This window comes from Epinephelus lanceolatus, chromosome 2 (genome assembly GCF_041903045.1).
Source record: "Epinephelus lanceolatus isolate andai-2023 chromosome 2, ASM4190304v1, whole genome shotgun sequence".
NCBI lineage: Eukaryota > Metazoa > Chordata > Actinopteri > Perciformes > Serranidae > Epinephelus > Epinephelus lanceolatus.
The window spans coordinates 45,406,942-45,429,449 of NC_135735.1; the positions used below are offsets into that span (position 1 = coordinate 45,406,942).

At 41.6% G+C, this 22,508-nt stretch overlaps 1 long non-coding RNA gene across 1 annotated transcript; it reads right to left on the minus strand.

The window, feature by feature from the left end:
- Positions 1-12,399: 12,399 nt before the first annotated feature.
- LOC144459332 (uncharacterized) lies at positions 12,400-18,253 on the minus strand. Its single transcript, XR_013488321.1, has 3 exons — positions 17,790-18,253; positions 13,640-13,792; positions 12,400-13,558 (listed from the first exon to the last, which is right to left on the minus strand). It is a non-coding gene; the product is annotated as an uncharacterized LOC144459332 (long non-coding RNA).
- Between the last annotated feature and the right edge of the window lie 4,255 nt (positions 18,254-22,508).

The window sequence follows — 22,508 nt, forward strand, 5'->3', positions numbered from 1 at the left end:
CACAGATAAAAGCCGTTTGGCATCTGGGCTCTGCCGGCGTGGAGGCGGCTGCTTACAGCGAGCCACCGCCATCCCCGCCGCCTCTGCTGTAAGATACTATGAATATTTAATTAATAATTAGTCATGTAATTTCTCCTCAGGAGTTATTATCCCTCAAACTGGTTTGTGAATTTAATTATTAGCAGCCTTTTTGTTTCCACGTCCCCCTCATTACTGTCAGGATTGATGTAACATAAACTTCATTAAAAATTAAAGTGGGATTCTTTAATTACGGGGCCGCCCTCGCCGAAGCCAGAATTAGCCAACTCAGTGATGTGCAAATGAGAGCATTATTTAAGAAACATGCTGGAAGTAGTTATGCTAATTCGCCGGGGTTCACAGTGGCAGACCTTTCCACTCGCGGTTGCATATTCATTAAATGCACTATGCAAATTTAATGTAGCAGCCTTAGTAATGCCTTGTTAATTTATTCAGATTTATTGAGTAAGACTTGTAAAAAGTACCAATTTAATTAGCCCATCTCCTCGGATGGCGGGCGGTGATCGCTGAGCTTTTTAAAAAGACGTGTCGGAGAAAAAAAAGAGGAAACATCAGAGTATCATGTTTTACAATTCACAGGGTTTAAAGGGGGATATTTGCTGCACTTATGGGGACGCTCAGAGAGAAATCACTTAAACTGCTCCTCGTGTTCCCAGAAGGAGGATGGCGGAGGAAATGAGGCCGTCTCCTCTGAGCGAAGGCTGAGTCCACAGCTCTAATGGCTGAAATGACGCCGGAGAGGCCGTTACTTCAACGTCTGGGTCGACCCCGGAGGCATTTACTGACGGGAGGATCCCAGGATGCAGCAGCAAAACACCACCAGAGGAGCCATCAGCCAAAGACTCACAAGAAAAAAAAAACACATAATGACACTCTTTAATTCTTTCAGTTACACTTCTCCTCAGACGTCAGAGGGAAAGGTCACAAGGTCAAGGAAAGACTTGAAGGAGGAAATGTGGAGTTTAGGTGAGCTGTCGCGTGAAAACCTTCTTTCTCCTCCTATCTGATTCCCAGTCAGATCACCTGACAAAGCAAGCAATCAAGAAAGGAAGGAACAAAGGACACAAAAAGAAGAAAATGAAAGACAGAAAAAGAAACGAGACAACAATGGAGGAAAGAAAAGAAAGAAGAGTGAGTGAGTGAAGAAAGGAAAGGTTTTATGCAGACAAAACTGTTCTCTAAAGTTTTTCTCTCTGAAAGTCATCTTCGTATTGAATATTATTATAATCATACTTGTTTGTTTGACTTTTTATCAAATTCCCAGATATTTTCTAAATCTGTTGTTCATCTTTTGTACCAGTGATTTAAACAAGAGTCTCGTGCTGATCAAAGACGAAAAAGAGTCACATAAAATTGCCTTTAGAGAAAAATGAACTAACTTTAACTCCCAAAACCGGGAGGGTTTGATAACCCAGTGGGAAAATAAACCTGAGCAGCTAAAGTTAGATGTGAGACTCCAGCAGCACTTGTAATGTACAGAGCAACTTTACTGTTAGACCTCTAACAGCACTTCAAGTGCTGCTGCAGTCTCATCTCTACAACTTTCCCCTTCTCAATTAACCTTGGAAAAAGGTGAAGTTGTACAACAAACCCTTGCTCTAATTCTACAGCACTGCAAGGCAACAATGCATCATTTATTTATTTTTGGTCCGGACCAAATTGACCAAACCCAAGGTGTAAAGGTGACCTCAGAGACCACGGTGTTAGCTGAGTCACGGGCAGAGGTGGAGCGGGGGGGCCTCTGGGGCTCCGGCCCTGAATGTTTTCTCAAAAGCCCTGAATCTTTTAGGATTTTTAAAATACCCTCAACTTTGTGTCATTCAAATAAAAATAAATGGACATGTTGTTTATCCTTTGTTGTTTCCTAAAAAAAAGTTTGAGTAAGTGCTCTTCTGTTGGCCTAATATTCCGTTCTTTACTTGGCATTGTTCGGGATCCTTGATTTGCAATCACAACAGCCCAGATTATTATGGGATGCATTAAATTGTAGAATTCATTCATACTCCAGCATAGTATGACAAATATAGGTCTAAATAATGGGAACTGCCCATTGTGGTTAAGGTCTGGTTAGGTTTAGGCACAAAAACCACTTGGTTAGGGTCAGGAAAAGATCATGGTGTGGGTTAAAATGAAAAAGAAAGTGACAAACACATAAGCTGTGAGCCTGCTTCGCCTCAAGCTTTTCCAAGCTGACCCAGAGCCGGTCGCGGAGCACCATCAAGGTAGAAATACGCCCGCCGGGAGCCGTTCAGCACCGCGGACCGTCGAACTAATGGGATGTCAGACCAATGGGCTGTCGGACCAATGACAAATTTTTGTGCTACTTTTGTCACTGAAAAATGGTAACATCAGACAATTTTTGCCCTTTTTAGGTGGCAGGAGTGAAAATGAGTGATCCACAACATTTGTTGTGTTGTGGTTTCAGAATGATGAAGACAGCTGAAGAACAATTTGATATAAATTAGGATGTAGGCTGTACTAACATGTTCTCATTCCAACTCACTTTGTCAGTGGACCTATATGTCAAAATATGACACGCTAGGTGTCCACCTGCATCAGTTTTGGATGTTCTTGGATGTTGTGTCAATTTACGTTTGTTTCCTCCTACGTTTGTGTCTTTTCAAAATACACTTCTGTTTTCAGAGTAAATGTACAGTTTCTGCTCATTACATACACACAGACTTTTTCAAAATACACTTACAACATGTGTTTTTATGTTGATTTCCTCAGGTTTAGGCAACAAAAGGACGTGGTTAGAACAGCGGGCTCCCTGGTGAAAGTTTGGAGTTTGTTTGACCCATCCATCATCCCTCCCGCCCTATATGAATTTTTTCACTCTTTATATTATGGTAGTTGCAGACAGCATGGCAAACTGCCGCCACCCGGTTTGCATCATGTGTGAAGTGTCTGCGTGTCTGTCTCTGACGCCGACATCACTGACAAAGCAACGGTATTTGATGAGTTGGGAAAGCGAACAGGCTGGCTCTACACAATTATTTTTACCATGGCAACTATCATGTTTTTCCCAAGTATCACATGGATTTTTAGGCGTTCCACTAGCTATCTCAAATGTGTTGGAAAAAGTGCATATACTTTTTTCCAAACCATAAAAGGGGAAGCAACTCTCCCCCTGGAAAATTTGGGCTGAGCCCTGAATGATCATGTTTTGTTTGTCTTACTGCTCATCATACACATGTACTTTTAAAATAGTTTCATCTTCTGAACCTAAACTGAACTTTAAAGAACATCAGAAGCTTCCTGTTTCTGTCTATTCTTGTTTAGGGACTCAACCCCTTCAAAATAAAAAATCCATCTGCAGGTTTTAAATGATCATACAGAGTTTTCATATCACACTGTGGAGGACTGACTCCGCAGGCACTAAAGCTGGTAAGTTAATAAGTGTTTCTGGTTTGTGATCCTCAGGTCACAGTTTGCTCACCGTTACATTTACCTGTGCAGCTGTGTGGTTGATCTCAGGAGTATTTACTCTGAAAAACGGAAGCTTTGTGTTTGTGTCGGATCATATATCAACACACGTCAGAGTCTTTGCTCAGATTTTTCTCTCTGTGTTTCTGTTGCTCGTCCTTGGTGGCATTAGGAGGAAACAGATTGGTGAATCAGGGAATTAAACCCACAGATAACCTGCAGGAAATCCCCGCCGGCCGCTGCTCTTACAGGGAGTTACTGAGTTGTCTGAAAGAAAAATGGAATAACAGGCTTCTTTAAGGTCAAGATTTGCTGTGCCGGGGCTTGGCTCAGACATAAATGCTCAGTAATACTGGGTCGGCTGATTGCTTTGCTCTCCAGACGATGTCAATTTTTGTCCAAGGAGCAGCGGGCACGGTTGGTATTAAGGCTGCGACATGTCGAGGGCCCTTGCCGGCTGCGGTGTGTTCGCTTGCACACGAGTCCTAAGCCTGGCTCTATTATCAGCCGAGCCTGGAGCAAGAAGGCTTGCAGCTCACAGAGTAATAGCACATTACATTCTTAATGTTTCTCATACACAAGACACTCCTTGTACAATTCTCCTGTGATCTCTTCACAACCTTTTTGTTTTTGCCTGTTGTTGTTTTGTCACATTGCTCCGTCCTCCCTCAGTGTTTCAGCTCGGACTCACCGCGCCACATTAATCAAATCGGAGCGCAGTGTCGAGGGAGGGTTTGCCGACAAGGAAGTCATTAGAGAGGATGAATCTGTTGTATTTACTCCTCTGTTATGCAATAATAAAGACAGAAGACGGTGCGGGACAAAAGGAAATAATGGTCTTTACACAGCACAGTCATCAGAGCGGCTTATAAAGAGACGCTGTTGGCTGCTGGGGCCAACAGATGCTGTGAGGGGAGTAAAATCTGTGAGATGAGAAAACAAAACAACACCGGAGGGTCAAAGATAAGATCATAAAAATATTCATCTGTTTTACATATATTCCAGTATTTGTTAACCTCCTAAACTCTGCTGGACCCCCAAGTGTCTCTGCCTGTACACACACAAAACACTGTTCAAACTCACAGAACTTTATTTGAAATCATAGTGGACTTTTTAAACTTTTCTAAGATGCCAAATATGCATTTGTTGTGTTTTAATTTCAAGAAATTTGTTTACAAATGGATGCAGAGGATATGTAACATATTCCATTTAACGGAATGGCTCAACCATAACAAAGCACATCATCATCACACAGTGTCAGACTGCTCTGAACTCATTTGTATTTAACTTCAATGATGCGGAATTTGCATTGTATTTTTTTAAATATAACAGAGAGAAAAGTTCAGTTTATGTTCAAGCTTAATTTAAATTGTGTGTGTAAACCTCCTACAGCCAGCAGTGTGTCTAGACCTGTTTATTGGGGGGATGGTGAGGCAGGTGTGACGTCACATTTTATCATATGAAAAAAGTGTATAAGATTGTTTTTGCAGGAATTCTGGACCAATAACAATTCTGCATTTTTGTGCTGAAACCAGTTGACCTCAGATCAGTTTGAGGGCTTGAATCAAATTATGAGTTTGATGCAGCAATGTATCCTCATACAACGGTCTGTATTATATGTAACAAATTATCACCCATGGAATGGTGTCGTCACAATACTACATTATAAATTACAGTTACATACAACATAAAGTTACATAGGTTGATTTTAGTAAAATAAAGTTACGTAGGTTAGGTTTAGGAAAGTAACGTTACATGAGTTGGGTTGAGGAAAATAAAGTCACAGGAGTTAAGTTTAGAAAAATAATGTCATATAAGTTACGTTTAGGAAAGTAAAGTTATGTTGGTTAGGTTTAGAAAAGTAAAGTTACATAGTTTGGCTTAGGAAAATAAAGTTACAAAGGTTAAGTTTAGGAAAATAAAGTTACATAGATTGGGTTCAGTAAAGTTTCATAGGTCAGATTTAGAAAAGTAAAGTTACATAGCTTACGTTCAGGAAAATAAAGTTAGGTTAGGTTTAGGAAAGTAAGGGTGCTTTCAGACCTACAGTTCACTTGCTTTGGTCCGTATCAGGGACTAATTATGTTACAAAGTTGCATAATTGCAGTTGGTTCGTGTTCTCACAGCAGCTTTTACAAGCGGACCACATAAAATGACTTGCGTGAGAAAGCAGCTCTTGATTGGTTAGAATTTCCATGTGGGGAAATATACACAAAGTAAACAAAATTGCTAATGTCACAGCGGAGGGACAACTACATGGGTTGATTTTAGCGCTGGTCATCGTGAACTATATTGCTTGCATTGTTCATTTTAGGCATACCATACAGCTTGAAAATGAGGCGCAGCTCCAACTAGAAAACAATGTTTTGATGAATTAAATGTGCCGAGTGCGCATATTAAGGCAGTACAGGACGAGGCGCACAGTAGTAATCCTCTGAGACGAACATGCTCATACTTGTTTAACCCAGACAAGGCATAATGTGACTGCAGTCGGTTCAGATGGAAGGTCAGAACACATTGCACCTGTGTGAGGATGTATTGTGTTGCTGTTGTATTAGACTCACAGTATTAGTGTATTTAGACGCTTTGCTTAACTAAAGACTGATGACTTTCTCCCTGATTTTGTGTTTAGATGGGCGGATACAATTTCAGAGTTTAACAAAACTCCCTACGTTGCAGAACCAATAGTAAATCTGCAGGGCGGTCCTTCGGTGGCTCGCTGAACTCTTGTGCTTGTAAACATAGTCCCACTAGAAACACGTGTAGCGGTACAAAATGGCTCAGCCGTGCTCGCAGAAAATGCCGTCAAAGTTAGTGGATGTTTGTTGCGTTTGCGGCAACACATTCTCGCCAACTAAAAGAAACAAACATAATCTTTTACAAGGCCATGACTCATCCATCCGGCCAGACTATAGAGGGAATCGCCTTGTAAACAACAAGGCGATTCCCTCGATGTCCCGCGATGTTTGTAAAGTCTATAAACACAATGATTGAACAAACATTACTATTTCTGTGTGCACGTTTAGCTGGGCTAACCGTTAGCTGTTAGCCCTGTTAACCGTTAGCGGGGTCTGTAATAGGTAATAACTCATTAAACGGTCCGTGAAAAAAATATCTTTTCCAGCGGATATCTTAGTTACAACATGATTGAGCTAGCAAAGCAGTTTTGTGTCGCTATGTGTGGTATTTATTCAGTTTTGGGAAATCACGATGTCTAGAAAGCATCAGCTGACAGGGACAGCTAACACTAGCTGCAAAGCTAACATCAGGACGTCATCTGTTAAAAGCCTCCCGTTGTGGGATACGACATGAAAACTACTCCAGGTAGCTCAATCATGTTGTAACTAAGACATCCGCTGGAAAAAATATTTTCTTCACGGATGAGCACGCGTTTGATAAAATGGAGTTTAATCTCTCGGCATCCATTTTCAAGCTCTCTGTGTGTTTGTTTCCTTGCGGACGAGAAAAGGGGGAGCGCACATTTCCGAGTAGACGTGTCCTTTTCAAAAATGCAAGAGGCGTGGCTTTGTTGCCGGCCATTTTCGCCGGTGTGTTAAACGCACTTTAGAAAGGAGTGTCCCCAGACTATCAGAAGGCGGAGATCTCTGACTGTCTGGTGGCGAGACTACTGTTGTATAAGCTACTGGATTTCCTTCGGGATGAATTAAGTATCTATCTATCTATCTATCTATCTATCTATCTATCTATCTATCTATCTATCTATCTATTCTTAACACAAATGAACCACACCGGAGTTCGTTTGTAACCGGACCGAGACCACCTCTTCGAGAAGGTCTCAGTCCAGTTATTTTGGTGCGCACCCGAGTGTGATTGCTGTGTTCACACCTGCCCAAACAAACCACACTTAAGGGGAAAATGAACTTGAGTTTGATTAAACTGAACCAAACAGGGCAGGTATGAAAGCACCCTAAAGTTACAGAGGTTAGGTTTAGTAAAGTAAAGTTACATAGGCTGGGGTTAGGAATGTAACATTACATAGGTTAGGTGTTCGAAAATAAAGTTACATAGGTTAGGTGTTGGAAAAGAAACTTAGTGACAGTCAGTAGCAGCTCGTGGTGTAATTGGGTGGAAGGGCTAACGCATTAGGCCTATGGCCTATACTGATCAATAGTTCAGCTGCAGTAACAGTAACATCACACGGAGATACAGTACCAGGTTACAGCAACAATGCACTACAACAAAACTAGAAAACTAGGCTAACTACAAAAATGTTCTGATGCCAAAAGCTCTCCCTCTCTCTCTCTCTCTCTCTCTCTCTCTCTCTCTCTCTCTCTCTCGCTGGCTCGCTCACACACACACACACACACACACACACACACACACACACACACTGACTATTTTCCACTGAACACACACAGGCTGGCAAGAAAGGAAATGAGTAATGCTCCTTTAATAAGAGGTTAGGGCTTGGGCCTAGGGCTGGGCGGTATGGCCTAAAAATCATCACGGTATTATTTTGGGGGGATGCGGTGACGTTATGATATCGCGGTATCGTCTCCTTTTTTTTTTTTTCACCTTAAATGAAACAATTTAAAAAGCCATACAAGTCTAGGATGGAAACTATTTATCGTCAGAAATAAAACGGTCGCCCTTCTCCCACAGACCTGGGTTTAGTGCGGTCGGCCAGGCCACCACCATGCTCCATCACGTAGCGAGAGAGGTGCTTGAGACAGGCAGCCGGCCGGCCGCCGGGCCCCGTTCTGCCGCTGTAGCGGGAGTACTGCGGTATGAAGGTAACAACAAAAGCAGCACCGCAGCTCATGTTTACTGGTAAGTTACCATCACAGCGAACACCACCCAGCCCTACTTGGGCCTACCTTATTTGAAGAGAAGCTCACATCGACGGCCTTTCTGGGATGCAAACAGGTTAATCACCAAGTCATTTAAGTCCGATGATTTTTGGATGAGGTCCCGCTCGATAGACAGCATTTAAAATAATCCACCTCGTTCAGCAATTCGCAAGACTCAACGCTCACTCTCCCACTACAGTAACAGCGGGCAGGCCCTCACTGTACTTCCAAGCACTGTCATTGGCCAAAAGTCAGTGGCCTGGGCTGAATGAATTTAGCCCAACTGGACAGTAAATCAAGGGGGCTTGTCACGACACCTGTCACTCACGATGTGACAACAATGATTGGAAGCTGATTCTAGGAGTATGGGCTGTAAAAAATCAGCCCATTTAGATAAATCCTGCGTTTTTGTGACTGTTTTAGTGCTGTTGCTGCTATAGGTTCCACAAAATACAATCAGTTCTAAGGTTCAAAACTAATATTTTAATATTTTCTTTAATTTGTTAATTTTCTCATCTCTATTGTAAAAGATAGGCAGGGCTTAGCCCTGCTAGCCCATTTATACCAGCCGTCTCTGGTAACAGTGTATCTTAAAAAACCTCGAAGCTCACCTGGTTTCATACAGGACATGAACACCGGTCTTATAGGACAGTGGTTCTCAAATGGGGGTACGCGTACCCCTGGGGGTACGTGGAGGTACTCCAGGGGGTACGTGAGATTTAAAAAAAAAAAAAAAAAATTTAAAAAAAGCAGTAGGCCTAATAATAATAAATAAGTCTTGAGAAATAATTATATTATAAAAAGTTCAATAAAATACAAATGCATGTTTATACACTGAATTTTATATTCAGTATTCAATTTTAATATCATTAAAAAAACGGACTCTCCCCAAATCAAGTTGGTTTGACCCATTGACCCAAAATGCATCACTTGTCAATCACCTGCCGCTACCTGAAGACGCAATGTAATGATGGAGTCGTGGCTGAAGCACAGCAGCAATGCTGCAGAAAACACGGAGAAACAAGTGAATAAGAAGGCGAAACCAGAGCCGACGAAATACCGACAGTACATGGAAGATTACGTTTTAATGGGATTTACATCCACGAGTTGCAACCCACCCAAGGCACTATGTTTTTTTTGCGGGGAGAAATTAGCCAACGCTAGCATGAAGCCAGCACATCTCCAGCGGCATCTCACCACAAAACATGGATGTCATGTTGGTAAGCCACCAGACTTCTTTAAGAGGAAACTTTCTGACTTCAAGTCATCCCAAGACAACATGCAAAAAGCCTCCACTACATCAGCCAAAGCCCTGGAGGCCTCTTATGCGGTGTCTTTGCTCGTAGCTAAAGCCAAAAAACCGTTCACCATAGCTGAAGACCTGCTGCTCCCCGCCGCTGTTGTATTGTCCAAAACCACGCTGGACAAAAAATCAGCGGATACATTAAAAACTGTCCCTTTGTCTAATGACACCGTTTGCCGCAGAATAGATAAAATGGGTACAGACATTGTCGAACAAGTTGTGGGAAAACTTGGCGACTCTTTTTCACTCCAGCTGGATGAATCCACAGATGTCAGTGGAAATGCACAACTTGTTGCTTTTGTGAGATACATTGAGACTGACGACATTTGTGAACACATACTTTTCTGCAAAAGTTTGGAGGGGAGAACAACAGGAGAGGACATTTTTAATGTTGTTAACGCGTTCTTCTCTGAAAATGGTGTCAGCTGGAAATCCTGCAGCAGCGTCTGCACCGATGCGGCTGCATCAATGACGGGCTGCGGGAAAGGGCTCGTAGCGCGGATTAAAAAAAGAAAACCCCGACATTAAGTGGACTCACTGTGTGATTCACAGGGAAGCATTGGTGTCCAAGAAAATGAGCCCTGTGTTGCATGACGTTTTGAACGACAGCATTAAAGTGATAAACTTCATCAAGTCAAGGCCACTTAATGCACGTTTGTTCCGCCGCCTCTGTGAAAATATGGGAGCTGAACACACACAACTGCTCCTGCATACAGAAGTGCGCTGGCTCTCGAGAGGGAGAATATACTCAACAGGCTGTTGGATTTACAATCTGAAGTGCACACCTTTCTGACAGAGCACGGATCTCCCCATGCCACCTTGTTTGAGGACACGGACTGGCTTGCAAAGCTATGCTATCTGGCAGATATATTCAGCAAACTGAACGAACTGAATGTGTCTCTGCGGGGAAAGGACACCAGCATCCTGAACCTGTATGACAAGCTGGGTGGTTTCCTGAAGAAAGCAGAGCTGTGGAAAAGGGCATGTGCTCGGGAGGATTTCACCTGCTTTCCTCAGGTGGATGCTTTTCTCTCCAATGAGGATGTGGAGACAGCTCCGGTGAAGTTAGTCATAGTGGGACATTTGGCTAACTTGATAAATGGTTTTCATTCCTACTTTCCTGACATGGAGGAGAAATCTGCACAGCTGGATTGGGTGAGAAACCCATTTCTCTTATCTGAAGCAAACAGAAGCAAGCTCCCTGTCACTCATCAGGAAAAACTGATGGAAGTGGCATCTGACCGTGGCCTGCAGATGAAGTTTGGCACATCCACTCTCACGCATTTTTGGGTGTGTGTGAAGCAGGAGCACCCTGAGCTGGGACAGAAAGCTTTGGAGCAGCTGCTACCCTTTGCCTCCACATATTTATGTGAGGCCTCCTTCTCTGCAATGACGCTGATCAAAACAAAGCAAAGAAACAGACTGTGCCTGGAGAAGAGCTTGATCACAGCAGTTGCCTTCCTGCCACCAAGAATGACAAAGATCCTCAGTGAGGTACAAGCCCATGTTTCTCACTAAAATGTACTGTAAGTGCGAAAGACTCAGTTCAATGCAACAATGCAATTCTAAGTGATGAAAACTTGCAATTTTCATTTTTTGATCCCAAAAGAGGGCACTTTAAGTTGATGATTTTTTTTTTTGTGAGCAAATCTTTATTTATTATTAAGTTATCAATTTCCTCTTGTAAACAAAATATTATTTATTTATAATTAAGTTAATGATTTATTTTTTGTGAACAAATCTTTATTATAATTAAGTTAATTATTTGTCTTTTTGTGAACACATTTTCAGTTATTTATATATATTTTTTATTTCCTACCATTACAAGAGAGACCAATATAAATTAGCAGGGTTTTGCATATTTGAGTTTTGACTGGTTTTATGCCTTCCTATTGGTCACTGTTTTCTGTTTGTTTCTTTTTTGTTTCTACATGCAATGTTTGCAATTTAAAAGTATTTCTCAGGTACATTGGTACAAGTTTAACTTTAAGAAATCAGACACTGATGGGACCGCACTGTACCTCTTCCTTTTCTACAAAAAATGTTTTGCGCTGGTCAGGGGGTACTTGGCTGAAAAAATATTTCAAAGGGGGTACATCACTGAAAAAAGTTTGAGAACCACTGTTATAGGAGAACTCCTGTGCTTGTTTGATTCACCACCCCAATCTGCCTCCTCATACAGATTCTTTGCTCTTGACACTATTTCACTTCTCCCATCAGCATATTGGTCACATGATTGCAGCCTTTCTGATAACGTATATACTGTCTATTATGTGGGTTATACAAATACTGGTGCATTCCTTTTCATAGGCCTACATAAGAACAATGCATGAGAACAGCCTGGATGCAGAGCTAAGCGTGATCTGATCAGACAGTTTACTGTTTTCCCTCGAACTGATCACCTCAGAAGACTTGATGAGTTCCTCTCTTTCTACTCGTGCTGCATCAGTGAGGAGATTTTTCTCACAAATAAAACAGCATTTGTCTTTTGTTCAAAGAAGGAAAACCACTTCTGTTAGGGGTCATATGAAATATGACTCGTGTCAGAGTCATCTTGTCAACATCTTCTCGATTCCTCTGTATGTCTGGTACATGTGGAGAAATTGACAATAAAGCTGACTTAACTTTGCTGCCCACAACCACTGCTGGTTTCGTATAGACGTGATGAGCGCCCTGACCTTCAACCAAGTCAATGAAATTTTTTAACAGGTGTGGATAGACGTCCATGGAACTGAAGCCTGTGAACCTGCAGCTCACTGTGGCTGAGCTATTTACAACTTGTACAAATAACACTGAATGTTTCTGCAATGTTGTGTAGATATGTTTTTATTGAAGAAAAGAAAGGATACACAGTATCTGTATTGCTCCAATACTGACTATAATTATTGGATTGGATATCCGAAAAACAGTAAAGTATATTTCAACACGTTCCTTTAGCCTGAAGTATGTAAATGCATAACTAAGCTTTGCGTGACATGCCGTGAAGAGACATGCCACACAATAAGTAACAGATGACCAGTACGTGTCACATGAACAGCAGTTACTCAAGAGCTTGCACTGTCTACCTTAGATATTGTTTTTCAATGCAGCTCACCTGATTTCAGATGTAATAACAGCCTGCAGTTACAGGTGTGACTGCATTAAGATGCCACGGTTAGTGTACAGTGTTCCACTGTACATTTTATACTGGAGATACTATTGTTATGTAAAGTTATAGTTATTAAAGTTATGGTCTACAGTGTAACTTTTTTTTGTCATTTAGGTAGAGGCTACATTTATTATTGAGTTTTATCCAGTATTTTACACTAGAGTTAAAATTCCTTTTGCATGAAGTTGTCCTTAAACTTTCATTTTGAATGTCTGAATGGTGCTGACCAATCAAAAATGCTGTGAAAAGTTTAAATAAAATGAAGCAGCAGTATGCATTACTGAGTCATGTTGTGGGATAAGTATTCTTCCTGTACGGGAGTAGAATATTTGTGTTATGATGTGTTTTAGATGTCTAGGTTAAGTAAAGAGCATCCATACAAACATATTATCAACAGCTGGCTTGTTTCAGAGAGGAGAAAAGACAGTACCGGGTTGGCATCAGTATCGGCCAATACTCAAAGTTGGACATGAAAAAGTGGTTTCGAGCCATAGGCTATCTAAAGAGAAGCACCTCTGACATCAAACACATTGCATTTGCTGCAGCTTCCACAGTAAAAGTCTCCTGCTGGTCAGTAGCATCAGCATTAACTTCACACAGAAAATGCAGATGTGACACAGCTGCCGGAGTAAAATAAAACTGACAGCTGTAAGTTTGAACAGGAACACAGGAGTGAAACTGAACTCCAAACCACAGAGATTCAGTTAGAAGCACTTGAGAGCTGAACAAATCAGAGTTTTTTCGGGAGAGGATGAGAGGACAGCGTCACAGGTTGGCCACGTAGCAAGCCCACAAGGAGGCCCGGTGTGACTCTCTCCTGGTGTGAGGATGCTGTGAAGACGTGATCACAGTTTGTTACAACATGGCACACTTAGGGTGGGCTAAGCCATGCATTTGGAAAAATGACCTTACCTCCTTCATCTAGATCTTTTGTCTGTACCACATGGTCCTCAATAGCAAATTGAGTTTGAGAAGCAGAACAGTATGGGTGGAGGAAGTATTCAGATCCTTTAGGGTGTGTGTCCACGTAGTGTTTTTCTTTGGCAGAAAAGCAATGGCAGGATGCTGGGGAGCACAACATTCAACGCTTTATATAATGAAATTTTCTTTGATGCACTAGGCCTAGGCTACACATAGTTTTGTTTCTATGACAACAATATCTAACTTGACAATAACGTTAGCTAGACAGCCAATGTAACACTACATTAACAGAGGGTTGTCTACACAGTTAACAACAAGTTTACAACGTGTACAGTGATAAAAGCACTCACCACCACCATTCAGTGTCAGGCCCATGTGCTTCCACAGATGGGCTTTTCTGTCTTTGTTGTGATAGTTTCTGACTGACATCATACAGCTCGCATAGACAGGAACGTTAGCTAAAGGAGTGGCATAGAAGTCACTAGCGTCTTTCTGAAAAGTTAAGAGATTTTCACCTTGGAGTGCTTTGAGAGGCCACACAAAAAGCTGGAGCACTCTTTAAAACAACACTGTGCACTTTTTATCAAGGTGGCTGCTTGGCCCTCTTCATATTGGGAGCAATTGAAAAATGACGCTGACATTCAGGAAAAATGCCATGTGGACCCAGACCCTTTAGTAAACATAACAAAACTGCAATTAGAAAATACTCATTTAGGGGTTTGAAGGCACTGACTAACAATTGGCATTTTCCTTGTCAGACAACCAAACGATGACATGAAGCAACGATGTATTTTCTCTTTTAGTTTAAAGGATTTGTTGGAAGAAGTCCTGCAGACTGTTGGCCCTTAATGGCACATGGTTCACCTTCCCTGCATTGCACCAATCATTGGCCTGCACTCTGTCATATAGGCCTACACATGTCTTATTATCATGGAAGAAAGAAGGAAAATGGGAAATGAAAAAAGAAAATAAATACTGAGGTGGATTTTAGAAGCGAAACACAGAAAGTGAATCAACGAACCATAAATCCAGCTCGGTCTCTGTCTACTTGTATACTTTCTGTTAACACTTATTAGTTCATTTTCTTTTCATAGTCAAAGAACACAAGGTTTTATTTTGTCTTTGTCTGTGCATATATTTGCAGCAGAACTTCATTTCCCTCGCTGGTGACTAAACAAATAAAAGCTGGCTAATAAATAAGGATTCAATTATCAAAAGATTAGTGTGTGATTTTGTTTTGATATTAACTTTGATTTAAAAGCAGCACAGCTCTGTCCCGTTCATGTATGCGCGTCGTAATTAAATCAAAATCCTCTTCAAACACATCACAAACCACAGACTCCAATTTAGGAACCGTCTGGAGAAAACTACGGCACTCCGTGTTTGAAAGTGTTTTTCCAGGGCTTAACCAGAACACACTTTCAATTAATTTAGAGGAAACTTCAATGAAACTGCAGCAGGAAAACAATCTGAGCCTCTAATCCGTCCATCACAGAGGAGAATCCTGAGACCCCGGTTTCTTTTACAGACCCTGAATGCAGCACGGCTCCCTGGACTAACAGCTTATCATGGTCAGCGTCACTCTGATTAAAAGTTTCCCAAATTTCTCATCAGCTTTTGTTCTTCAGTTTCTCAGTGGAGCTCCATATCTTATCGCTATGCTTTGTTCTGCACGGAGGTGGTTGGATGAATGATGGCTTTACAAGGCAGAGGCCAAGGTTCACATCCTGATTCCTGTCTGTGTCGTTAGGTTTTAGTATCAAAAGCACTTTTAAGTTAAGGTTAAAAAAAGATTTTGATTTCAAGTCAGTGTTGACCTTTTTAATATTTAACCAAGACCAGCATCCTCACTGAACCTTGAATGTCAAATGTGTAGGATTTAGGGGGATTTATTGGTATCTAGCGCTGAGCTGCTGAAACTTCTCCTGGTTAGAATTCCTTCAGTGTTCAGGTTTTTACTGGAATCAATTTATCCGCATACATCTCCTCTCCAAAAACAGACCAGAGGTCTCATTTTTAAACATTGCGTAAGCATAAAATGAGGCCTGAAAGAGATATAAGCCACTCCCACACAAAAGTTGCAATCCATAAATACATTGCCGATGGAAGAAACTTTGGCCCATTTACGAACATTTGGGAGACGGGAAGTTGGTGACACAGATGGTGAGGTGGAAGCCTGATTGTAGAAATTGTTGAATATTTTTGGGCACACGCCGTTTTTGGCTTTGGTTTCATAAATGAGACCCCAGACGATTTCAACCAGTAAAAACACTGATTATAGCAGTTCCATGTTACAAAGTAGTGTTTCTCCTATGCTGTTGTCACCTCACCTTTTTTCTGATCCAAAGGTTATTACTGGAACCACGCTATTTTTGGCTTTGGTTTTATAAATGACACCTCAGGTGATTTTAACCAGTAAAAATACAGAATAAAGCTGTTTCGTGTTAAAAAACAAACAAAAAAATCAATGTTTTTTCTGACGCACTCCTCACGGAGGCACAGTTGCAGAAATGAAAACATGAATAGACCCTATCTAGAGCCAGCTTTAGGTGATAAATTGGGCTATGTTATGACTCTATGGGTCGTGCTAACTTTGTACTCTCCAATTTCACTGTAGAGATTTTTTTATGAAGCATTTCAATTGCTTCTCTCCAAATCTGACTCAAAGTAAAGAGACAGTAGCTGCCTGGAATGCCCATGCTCGAAAAAACAAGATCTACATGCGGGTGAACTTGACTGATGACTGAAGCACCACCCTCCATATTCATCCACACACCAGTTTGTTTACATGTGTGAGGCTGACTGTCACATCAGTTATTACTGGACAGGAAACTCAAAAAAACTAAATGCAACAGCTGATTATCCTGTGGATTATCATGAGGAGGATGGCTGACCACATTTATTTGAACAAGAGTTCACAGATAGGGATGGGAATTAATAAGATTTTACTGATATCAGTGCCATTATCCATCCTGCTTAAGCTATTTAATCACTTCCCTTATTGATTCCTGATTAATTCTCTGGGTAAAAAAGTAGGCCTATGCAGGTTTTCAGCCTCAATGACAACAGTCTGTCTGTCATCATCTAAAATGGGTGAATTAAGAGAATGGTTTTACAGTATTGATTTTCATTCAGGTTTTCTTAGTCAAAGAAAAAATGTACTAAGCCTCTCTGCGTGGTGCTAATCTTATTATAAGATATTCCTCAGGAAGCAGTGGCACTCATGTGTTGAGTGTCAGATACATGGCATTCCTAGAATTTAAGCTTATGTTGCATAGAAAGATGTTTCAGCATATTGCTGGTGTTTCCACCCTTACATAAAATTATGTTGCAGCAGTGTAGACGCATGGGTTTTACATCATGGTTTTACAATGTGCAACTGTCAGAAAAACATGCCGCAATTGATAAAAGGAATTGAAAAGCTTTGAGGCATACAATGCCAATTGATTAGACAATTTGGAACCAGTTCAAGTTGAGAGCCAATTTACATCCCTATTCACAGACAAAGAGCTCAGTCAAGGAAGGAAAGGCAAAGATTGGAGGCATGAAGAAAATAGGACCGTCCCAAAGGAAAACTCAGGACAACTCATGACCCTCTGGCTGACTCAACTTTTGCTGCAAAAATGACTCATCCAACAAGATGCTGTGTTGGATGATCAAATGCATGTGTAAGCAGGGGTAGCATATACCAAGTTGACTTTAAAATCAGGGTTAAGTTTAAGAGCTTAAGCTTATCCAGCTTAAGAAAAGAAAATAATAATTACAAAAATTAAAATAGTTACAGCTACTAAAAACCCACTTGTGGTGTTGTTAAGACCCTAAAGAGACAATAGGTAAAAATACGATTTACTAAAAAACAATGCAGTATTGTCATAAAAAAATATAAAAGGCACACATAAAAAAGTTCCTGAAATGTCCAGGGAAGCAGCTCAAGGTTTGAAAACAATCCACTGTCTCTATCTCAGTCTTGAGGGGTATCTGGCAGCAGGTTCCGGCCAATAAGGCATCGCAACACTAGCTCCACTTTTCTGTGTCAGACGTTCATGCGTTCACAGGCAAACTGTTATTGGAGACAGCCGGCAGTCACTCGTCCACAGCACCTTTACCTGCTAACACCCAAGTTGATTTGGGGTATACTCACTCTCAACTATGCTGGTTGTTTGCGCAGTAGTGCTGTGGCTGCTGGTCACTCTTCTGCACCAGTTTCTCTCAGCGGACCACCTCTGAATGGACTGCCGACTGCTGTGCTGTTTCCAATGCCTCACTGCTGTCCTCTCATACTGTTTCCCACAAGCTTCCCCTGCTCTGTTTTTGGTGCTGCCTCTTGAGCTGTCCTCTCAGACTGTTCTCTCCTGGTCCAACACACCTTGACCTATTTATTTCAATATTTTCGTTGCTTAAGGCCCCCTCCTCTCCGCCACCTCATTGGTTGTAGTCCCAGACAGCCTTGTCTGTGGGTGGCCACCTTGTCACTCTGTAAGAGACTTTTTTTTTTTTTACCAGGTGCAGGTATTTGGGACTAATTGAGTGGGACAGCAAGAGGAAGTAAAACTTATTCAAAATCACAGCATCCATATGATTTTAAAATAAAAGCATGCAAGTAAAAACAGTAAAACCAAGCACAATAAAACATGCAAGATAAAACATAGCAACATATAAAAGCACACAGCAAAGATTAAAAAAAACCAGCAGAACTAGCACTTAATTGCTTGTAACGCATGCAAGCTCCCCCTCCTAATGGACTACTTTAGCCACTTTCACACATGCACTACACACCTGAAATTATCTAGACATTGCCCGGAAGAGCTGTATGTGAGAATGCAAATGTCTATATAAGTTGGATTGGACATTAAAGGGATAGTGCACCCAAAAATGAAAATTCAGCCATTATCTACTCACCCATATGCCGAGGGAGGCCCTGGTGAGGGAGTCCTCACATCCCTTGCGGAGATCGGCGGGGGGAGTGGCCAGCACACCTAATGGCAGACTGCGCCCCAGACTAACGTCCAAGAACACAAAATTGAATCCACAAAGTATCTCCATACTGCTCATCCATAGTGATCCAAGTGTGCTGCAGCCCCGACATAAAAAGTTGTTTCAAAAAACGTCATATGAACTCTGTTTTTAGCCTCACTGTAGCCTGTAGCTCTGACTGCTTCTCTGTGCTCCGCGCTCACGTGTGCACATCTGCGCGAGACCAGCGAAAGCATGAGCTTTGCTTACCCGTGTTTACATCACGTGACACGTGCACCGCAGGGGGAGACAACGGTAGCCACAGTCGCTAAAAGATAATTTGCACTACGGTCTTTTAGCAAAGGACAGCCCAACATGTCTGAAAACTTTGAAATTAAGGAAGAACAGCATTTCTTTGTTGAGCCGTATTTGTTTGAGCCCGAGTATACGGACGGAACTCAGGCTACTGGATGAAGCAGACGCCGCAGCTCATGAGCCTCAGCCAGCCGCAGAATACCTGAGTCGAGCACTGGAAACCTGGTGGTGTAGTTGTTTCAAATGCAAAGCAATGCCAACGGATGAGGAAAGTCTTTGCTGCTCAGACTGGGAATTGGCGATGCCTGCACTTGAGAATCTGGACATCAGTACTGACGAGACTGCTGCTCTTCAGAGACCATGCATCACCGATCACCCTGAGCGCGCACACATGAACGCGGAGCACAGAGAAGCAGTCAGAGCTACAGGCTACAGTGAAGCTAAAAACAGAGTTCATATGACATTTTTCGAAACAACTTTTTATGTTGCAGCTGCAGCACACTTGGATCACTATGGATGAACAGCATGGAGATACTTTGTGGATTCAATTTTGTGTTCTTGGACGTTAGTCTGGGGTGCCATCAGCCATTAGGTGTGCTGGCCACTCCCTCCGCCGATCTCTGCAAGGGATGTGAGGACTCTAAAACTTCACCAGGGCCTCCGTCGACATATGGGTGAGTAGATAATGGCTGAATTTTTATTTTTGGGTGCACTATCCCTTTAAACGGCCTTTACCCTGCCAGCTCCCCAGTACAAACTCCATATCATATCTGATTGAGATGTGTGAATAGAGCAGGTCATTGACTGGAGAGTACACAAAGAGCACGTGGACATGTTGATGGTGTTTCTTTCATGCAGCTCACACGAAACAGGTAGAAAAAGCCAAACACCTGAAAGTGAAGAAGCAGGGGTCAATTACATGAAGAAGGCAAAAATATCTAACTGGAGAGATTAGGGTTAGGGTTAGGGTTAGGGTTACCCTAGCCCAAGGGTTAACCCTAACCCACGGTGTAATGCGTGTCATATCCTACATCCTGCATGCTCTACACATGTGGCACCCTTTGCCTAAACCAAATGGAGTATTTCTAGTCTGTGAGAACACTTCGGACACAGACAGTCTTCTCTTGTTTGCTACGTGTGTGAAAGAGAAACTCTTGACATGTCTGGACCTTTTTCTACAGACATAAGAACATCTATTGTAATGTCAACATTGTATTTTTGCTGTTTACCTCAAGATTGTCATGCAAAACAAATTACTGCCCCGAGTCCTGTGTCAGACTTTTACAATCCTCTGTGCAGCCTATCTGTATCTGATAAATATTTACGTTCATGGATCTCTTACTCAAAGTGGACTTCCTGGATCATATTTCATATGTCACTGATGCCATTAACACGTTGAGGATGGATTTGGTCGAACAAACCACAGAAAAGAAGCTGAAAAGATTTTTATACAGTTAATAAAGACAGAACACTTTCTGCTGTTGGTGAAATCTTCTGCAGTTAATCTCTGATTTATTGTGTTTGTTTTGAAGTGAGATGTGTTTGGTTTAACTTTATGTTTCTGTTGTATAAGACTGCAGTGTTGGGATGCTGCTTGTCAATCTGTCACAGTTTGATCTGCAAACACACAGCAGCTCCTCAGTTTACTGTAGCCTACAGTGAAGTTGTGCAGAAATAAAGAGTGAAAACGACACTTTTATCATCATTATTCATTTGAATTGTGCGAGCAGATTCTTCCACTTATAAATCTACAGAAGCTGCAAGTGTTTGATGTATTTTTGCAGGTGTAAAGCAAAATAAGTGCGAGTGGATGCAGAATCAAGATGAATGCTGAGCGCAGACAGACGGCGGCTGATGGAAACTTGGCGGGAGGCCACTCTATCTTAACATGGCCGTCCTGTGTCTTATGATATCTTATCATTAGTTTCCCTGACAGTGATGGAGCAGCCGCCGGCGCCCCCCCTCAGTGCCGCGAGCCGTGTATAAAAGTAACCTTCTTTCCATAATAATGGCCATTCGTCACTTCTTTAACTGTCAGAGGACGAGGGCTGCAAACAAAGTGGGATTTAACAAGGTGTGTGCAGAGCCAGGAGAGATAAGAGGGGGGGTCTGACCATTCAAATGGGGCTGAACTGTTAGCGAGACAATCTGCCAACATTACTGCTCTGATGTGTTCAGGGAACGTGGGACCAAACTGCAGCGATGGAACCAAATGGGCCCTGTGGTTGTTAAATAAGATGGGGAGGAAGTTCTCCATTACTCTGCTGCGACAGATCCCTGAAGACGAGATGCCTCTGTCGATGAGACAGCGGGTCCCAAACTTATTTGAAACCACAGGAAGAACCTCTGCAGCTCTGAGACAAGTGACGCTTACTGAACAGTTGACTCAGGTTCAGTCATCCAAGACTACGTCCACAATAAGCTCATTTTTGAACACAGTATTTTCTATTTTCTCATTTAATCGATTTGTTGATAAAATGTCAGTAAATTGTGAAAAACACCCGTTAGAATTTCCCAGGATCCAATGTGACATCTTCACGTTCTCATTTTGTCTGACCAATAGTCCAAAATCACAAAATATTTAGATGTGTATTACATGTGACAAAAAATTGTCAAATACTCACATTGCAAAAGTCTTTAAAGAATGACTAAAATGATTTTTTTCATTATCAAAATACTGCCAATTGTCTGTCATTACACTTATCAATTAGCTGCAGTTCTATACATTTCCAAAAATTAAATGACATTTAAAGCTGTAAACTGCTCTTGATCAGCCGAGGCGTGTGGCTGTGAGTCAGTCATTGAGATGAGTAAATCAACTTACTATTCTGTAAACTCCCCTACTGCTAAATTCTGGGTAGCTAGCTGCTGGCTAGCCAGGTCGAAGTTTTCAAATATAAACATCAATAAACATCAAGAAAAGATAGACAAGAAAAGCACCATTTGAACTAGCATCCTGCTAGCCATTGGACAGGTGTTAGAAAATAAACTGGATGATCTCTGTATTGCATCAGTTTCCAGCAGGATATCATATCATATCAGGAACTATAATATCCTTTGATTCACTGAAACTTGGCAAATCCTGTACAGCACCATTCAACCAGGAGGCACTTTTTCTATATGCTGATCTGACAGAGCAGAGGACTCTGGCAAGAGAAGAAAAGGAGGCATTTGCTTTACAGTGAATAAGGACTAGAGCGACAGTGGGAATGTGAGGTGCTGTCCTGTTCTTCTTTTTTTTATATACTGTATATATATATATTTTATTGATTTTAATTTTCAGAATGCAAAAGGAAACAGAAAAACAAAACAGGACAACAGAAAGAAAGACAGACAAACATACAAACAAACAAAGAAAGAAACAAGCATGACAGCACCTGAATCACAAATCATAGCAAAATGGCAGCATCAACAATATACATCACAGGAGGAGCATAGCACAAAAGAAAAATTTACTCCATTCCTGTGTTAGGTCACAAGTTTTCAAGGAAAAGGGGGTTGATGAGAAGATACATTCTTAAATTAAAATTACAAAATCAATTGGAATTCATTCTGAGAGTTAATCCACCCCTCTGTAGTAAGTCTGAGATTT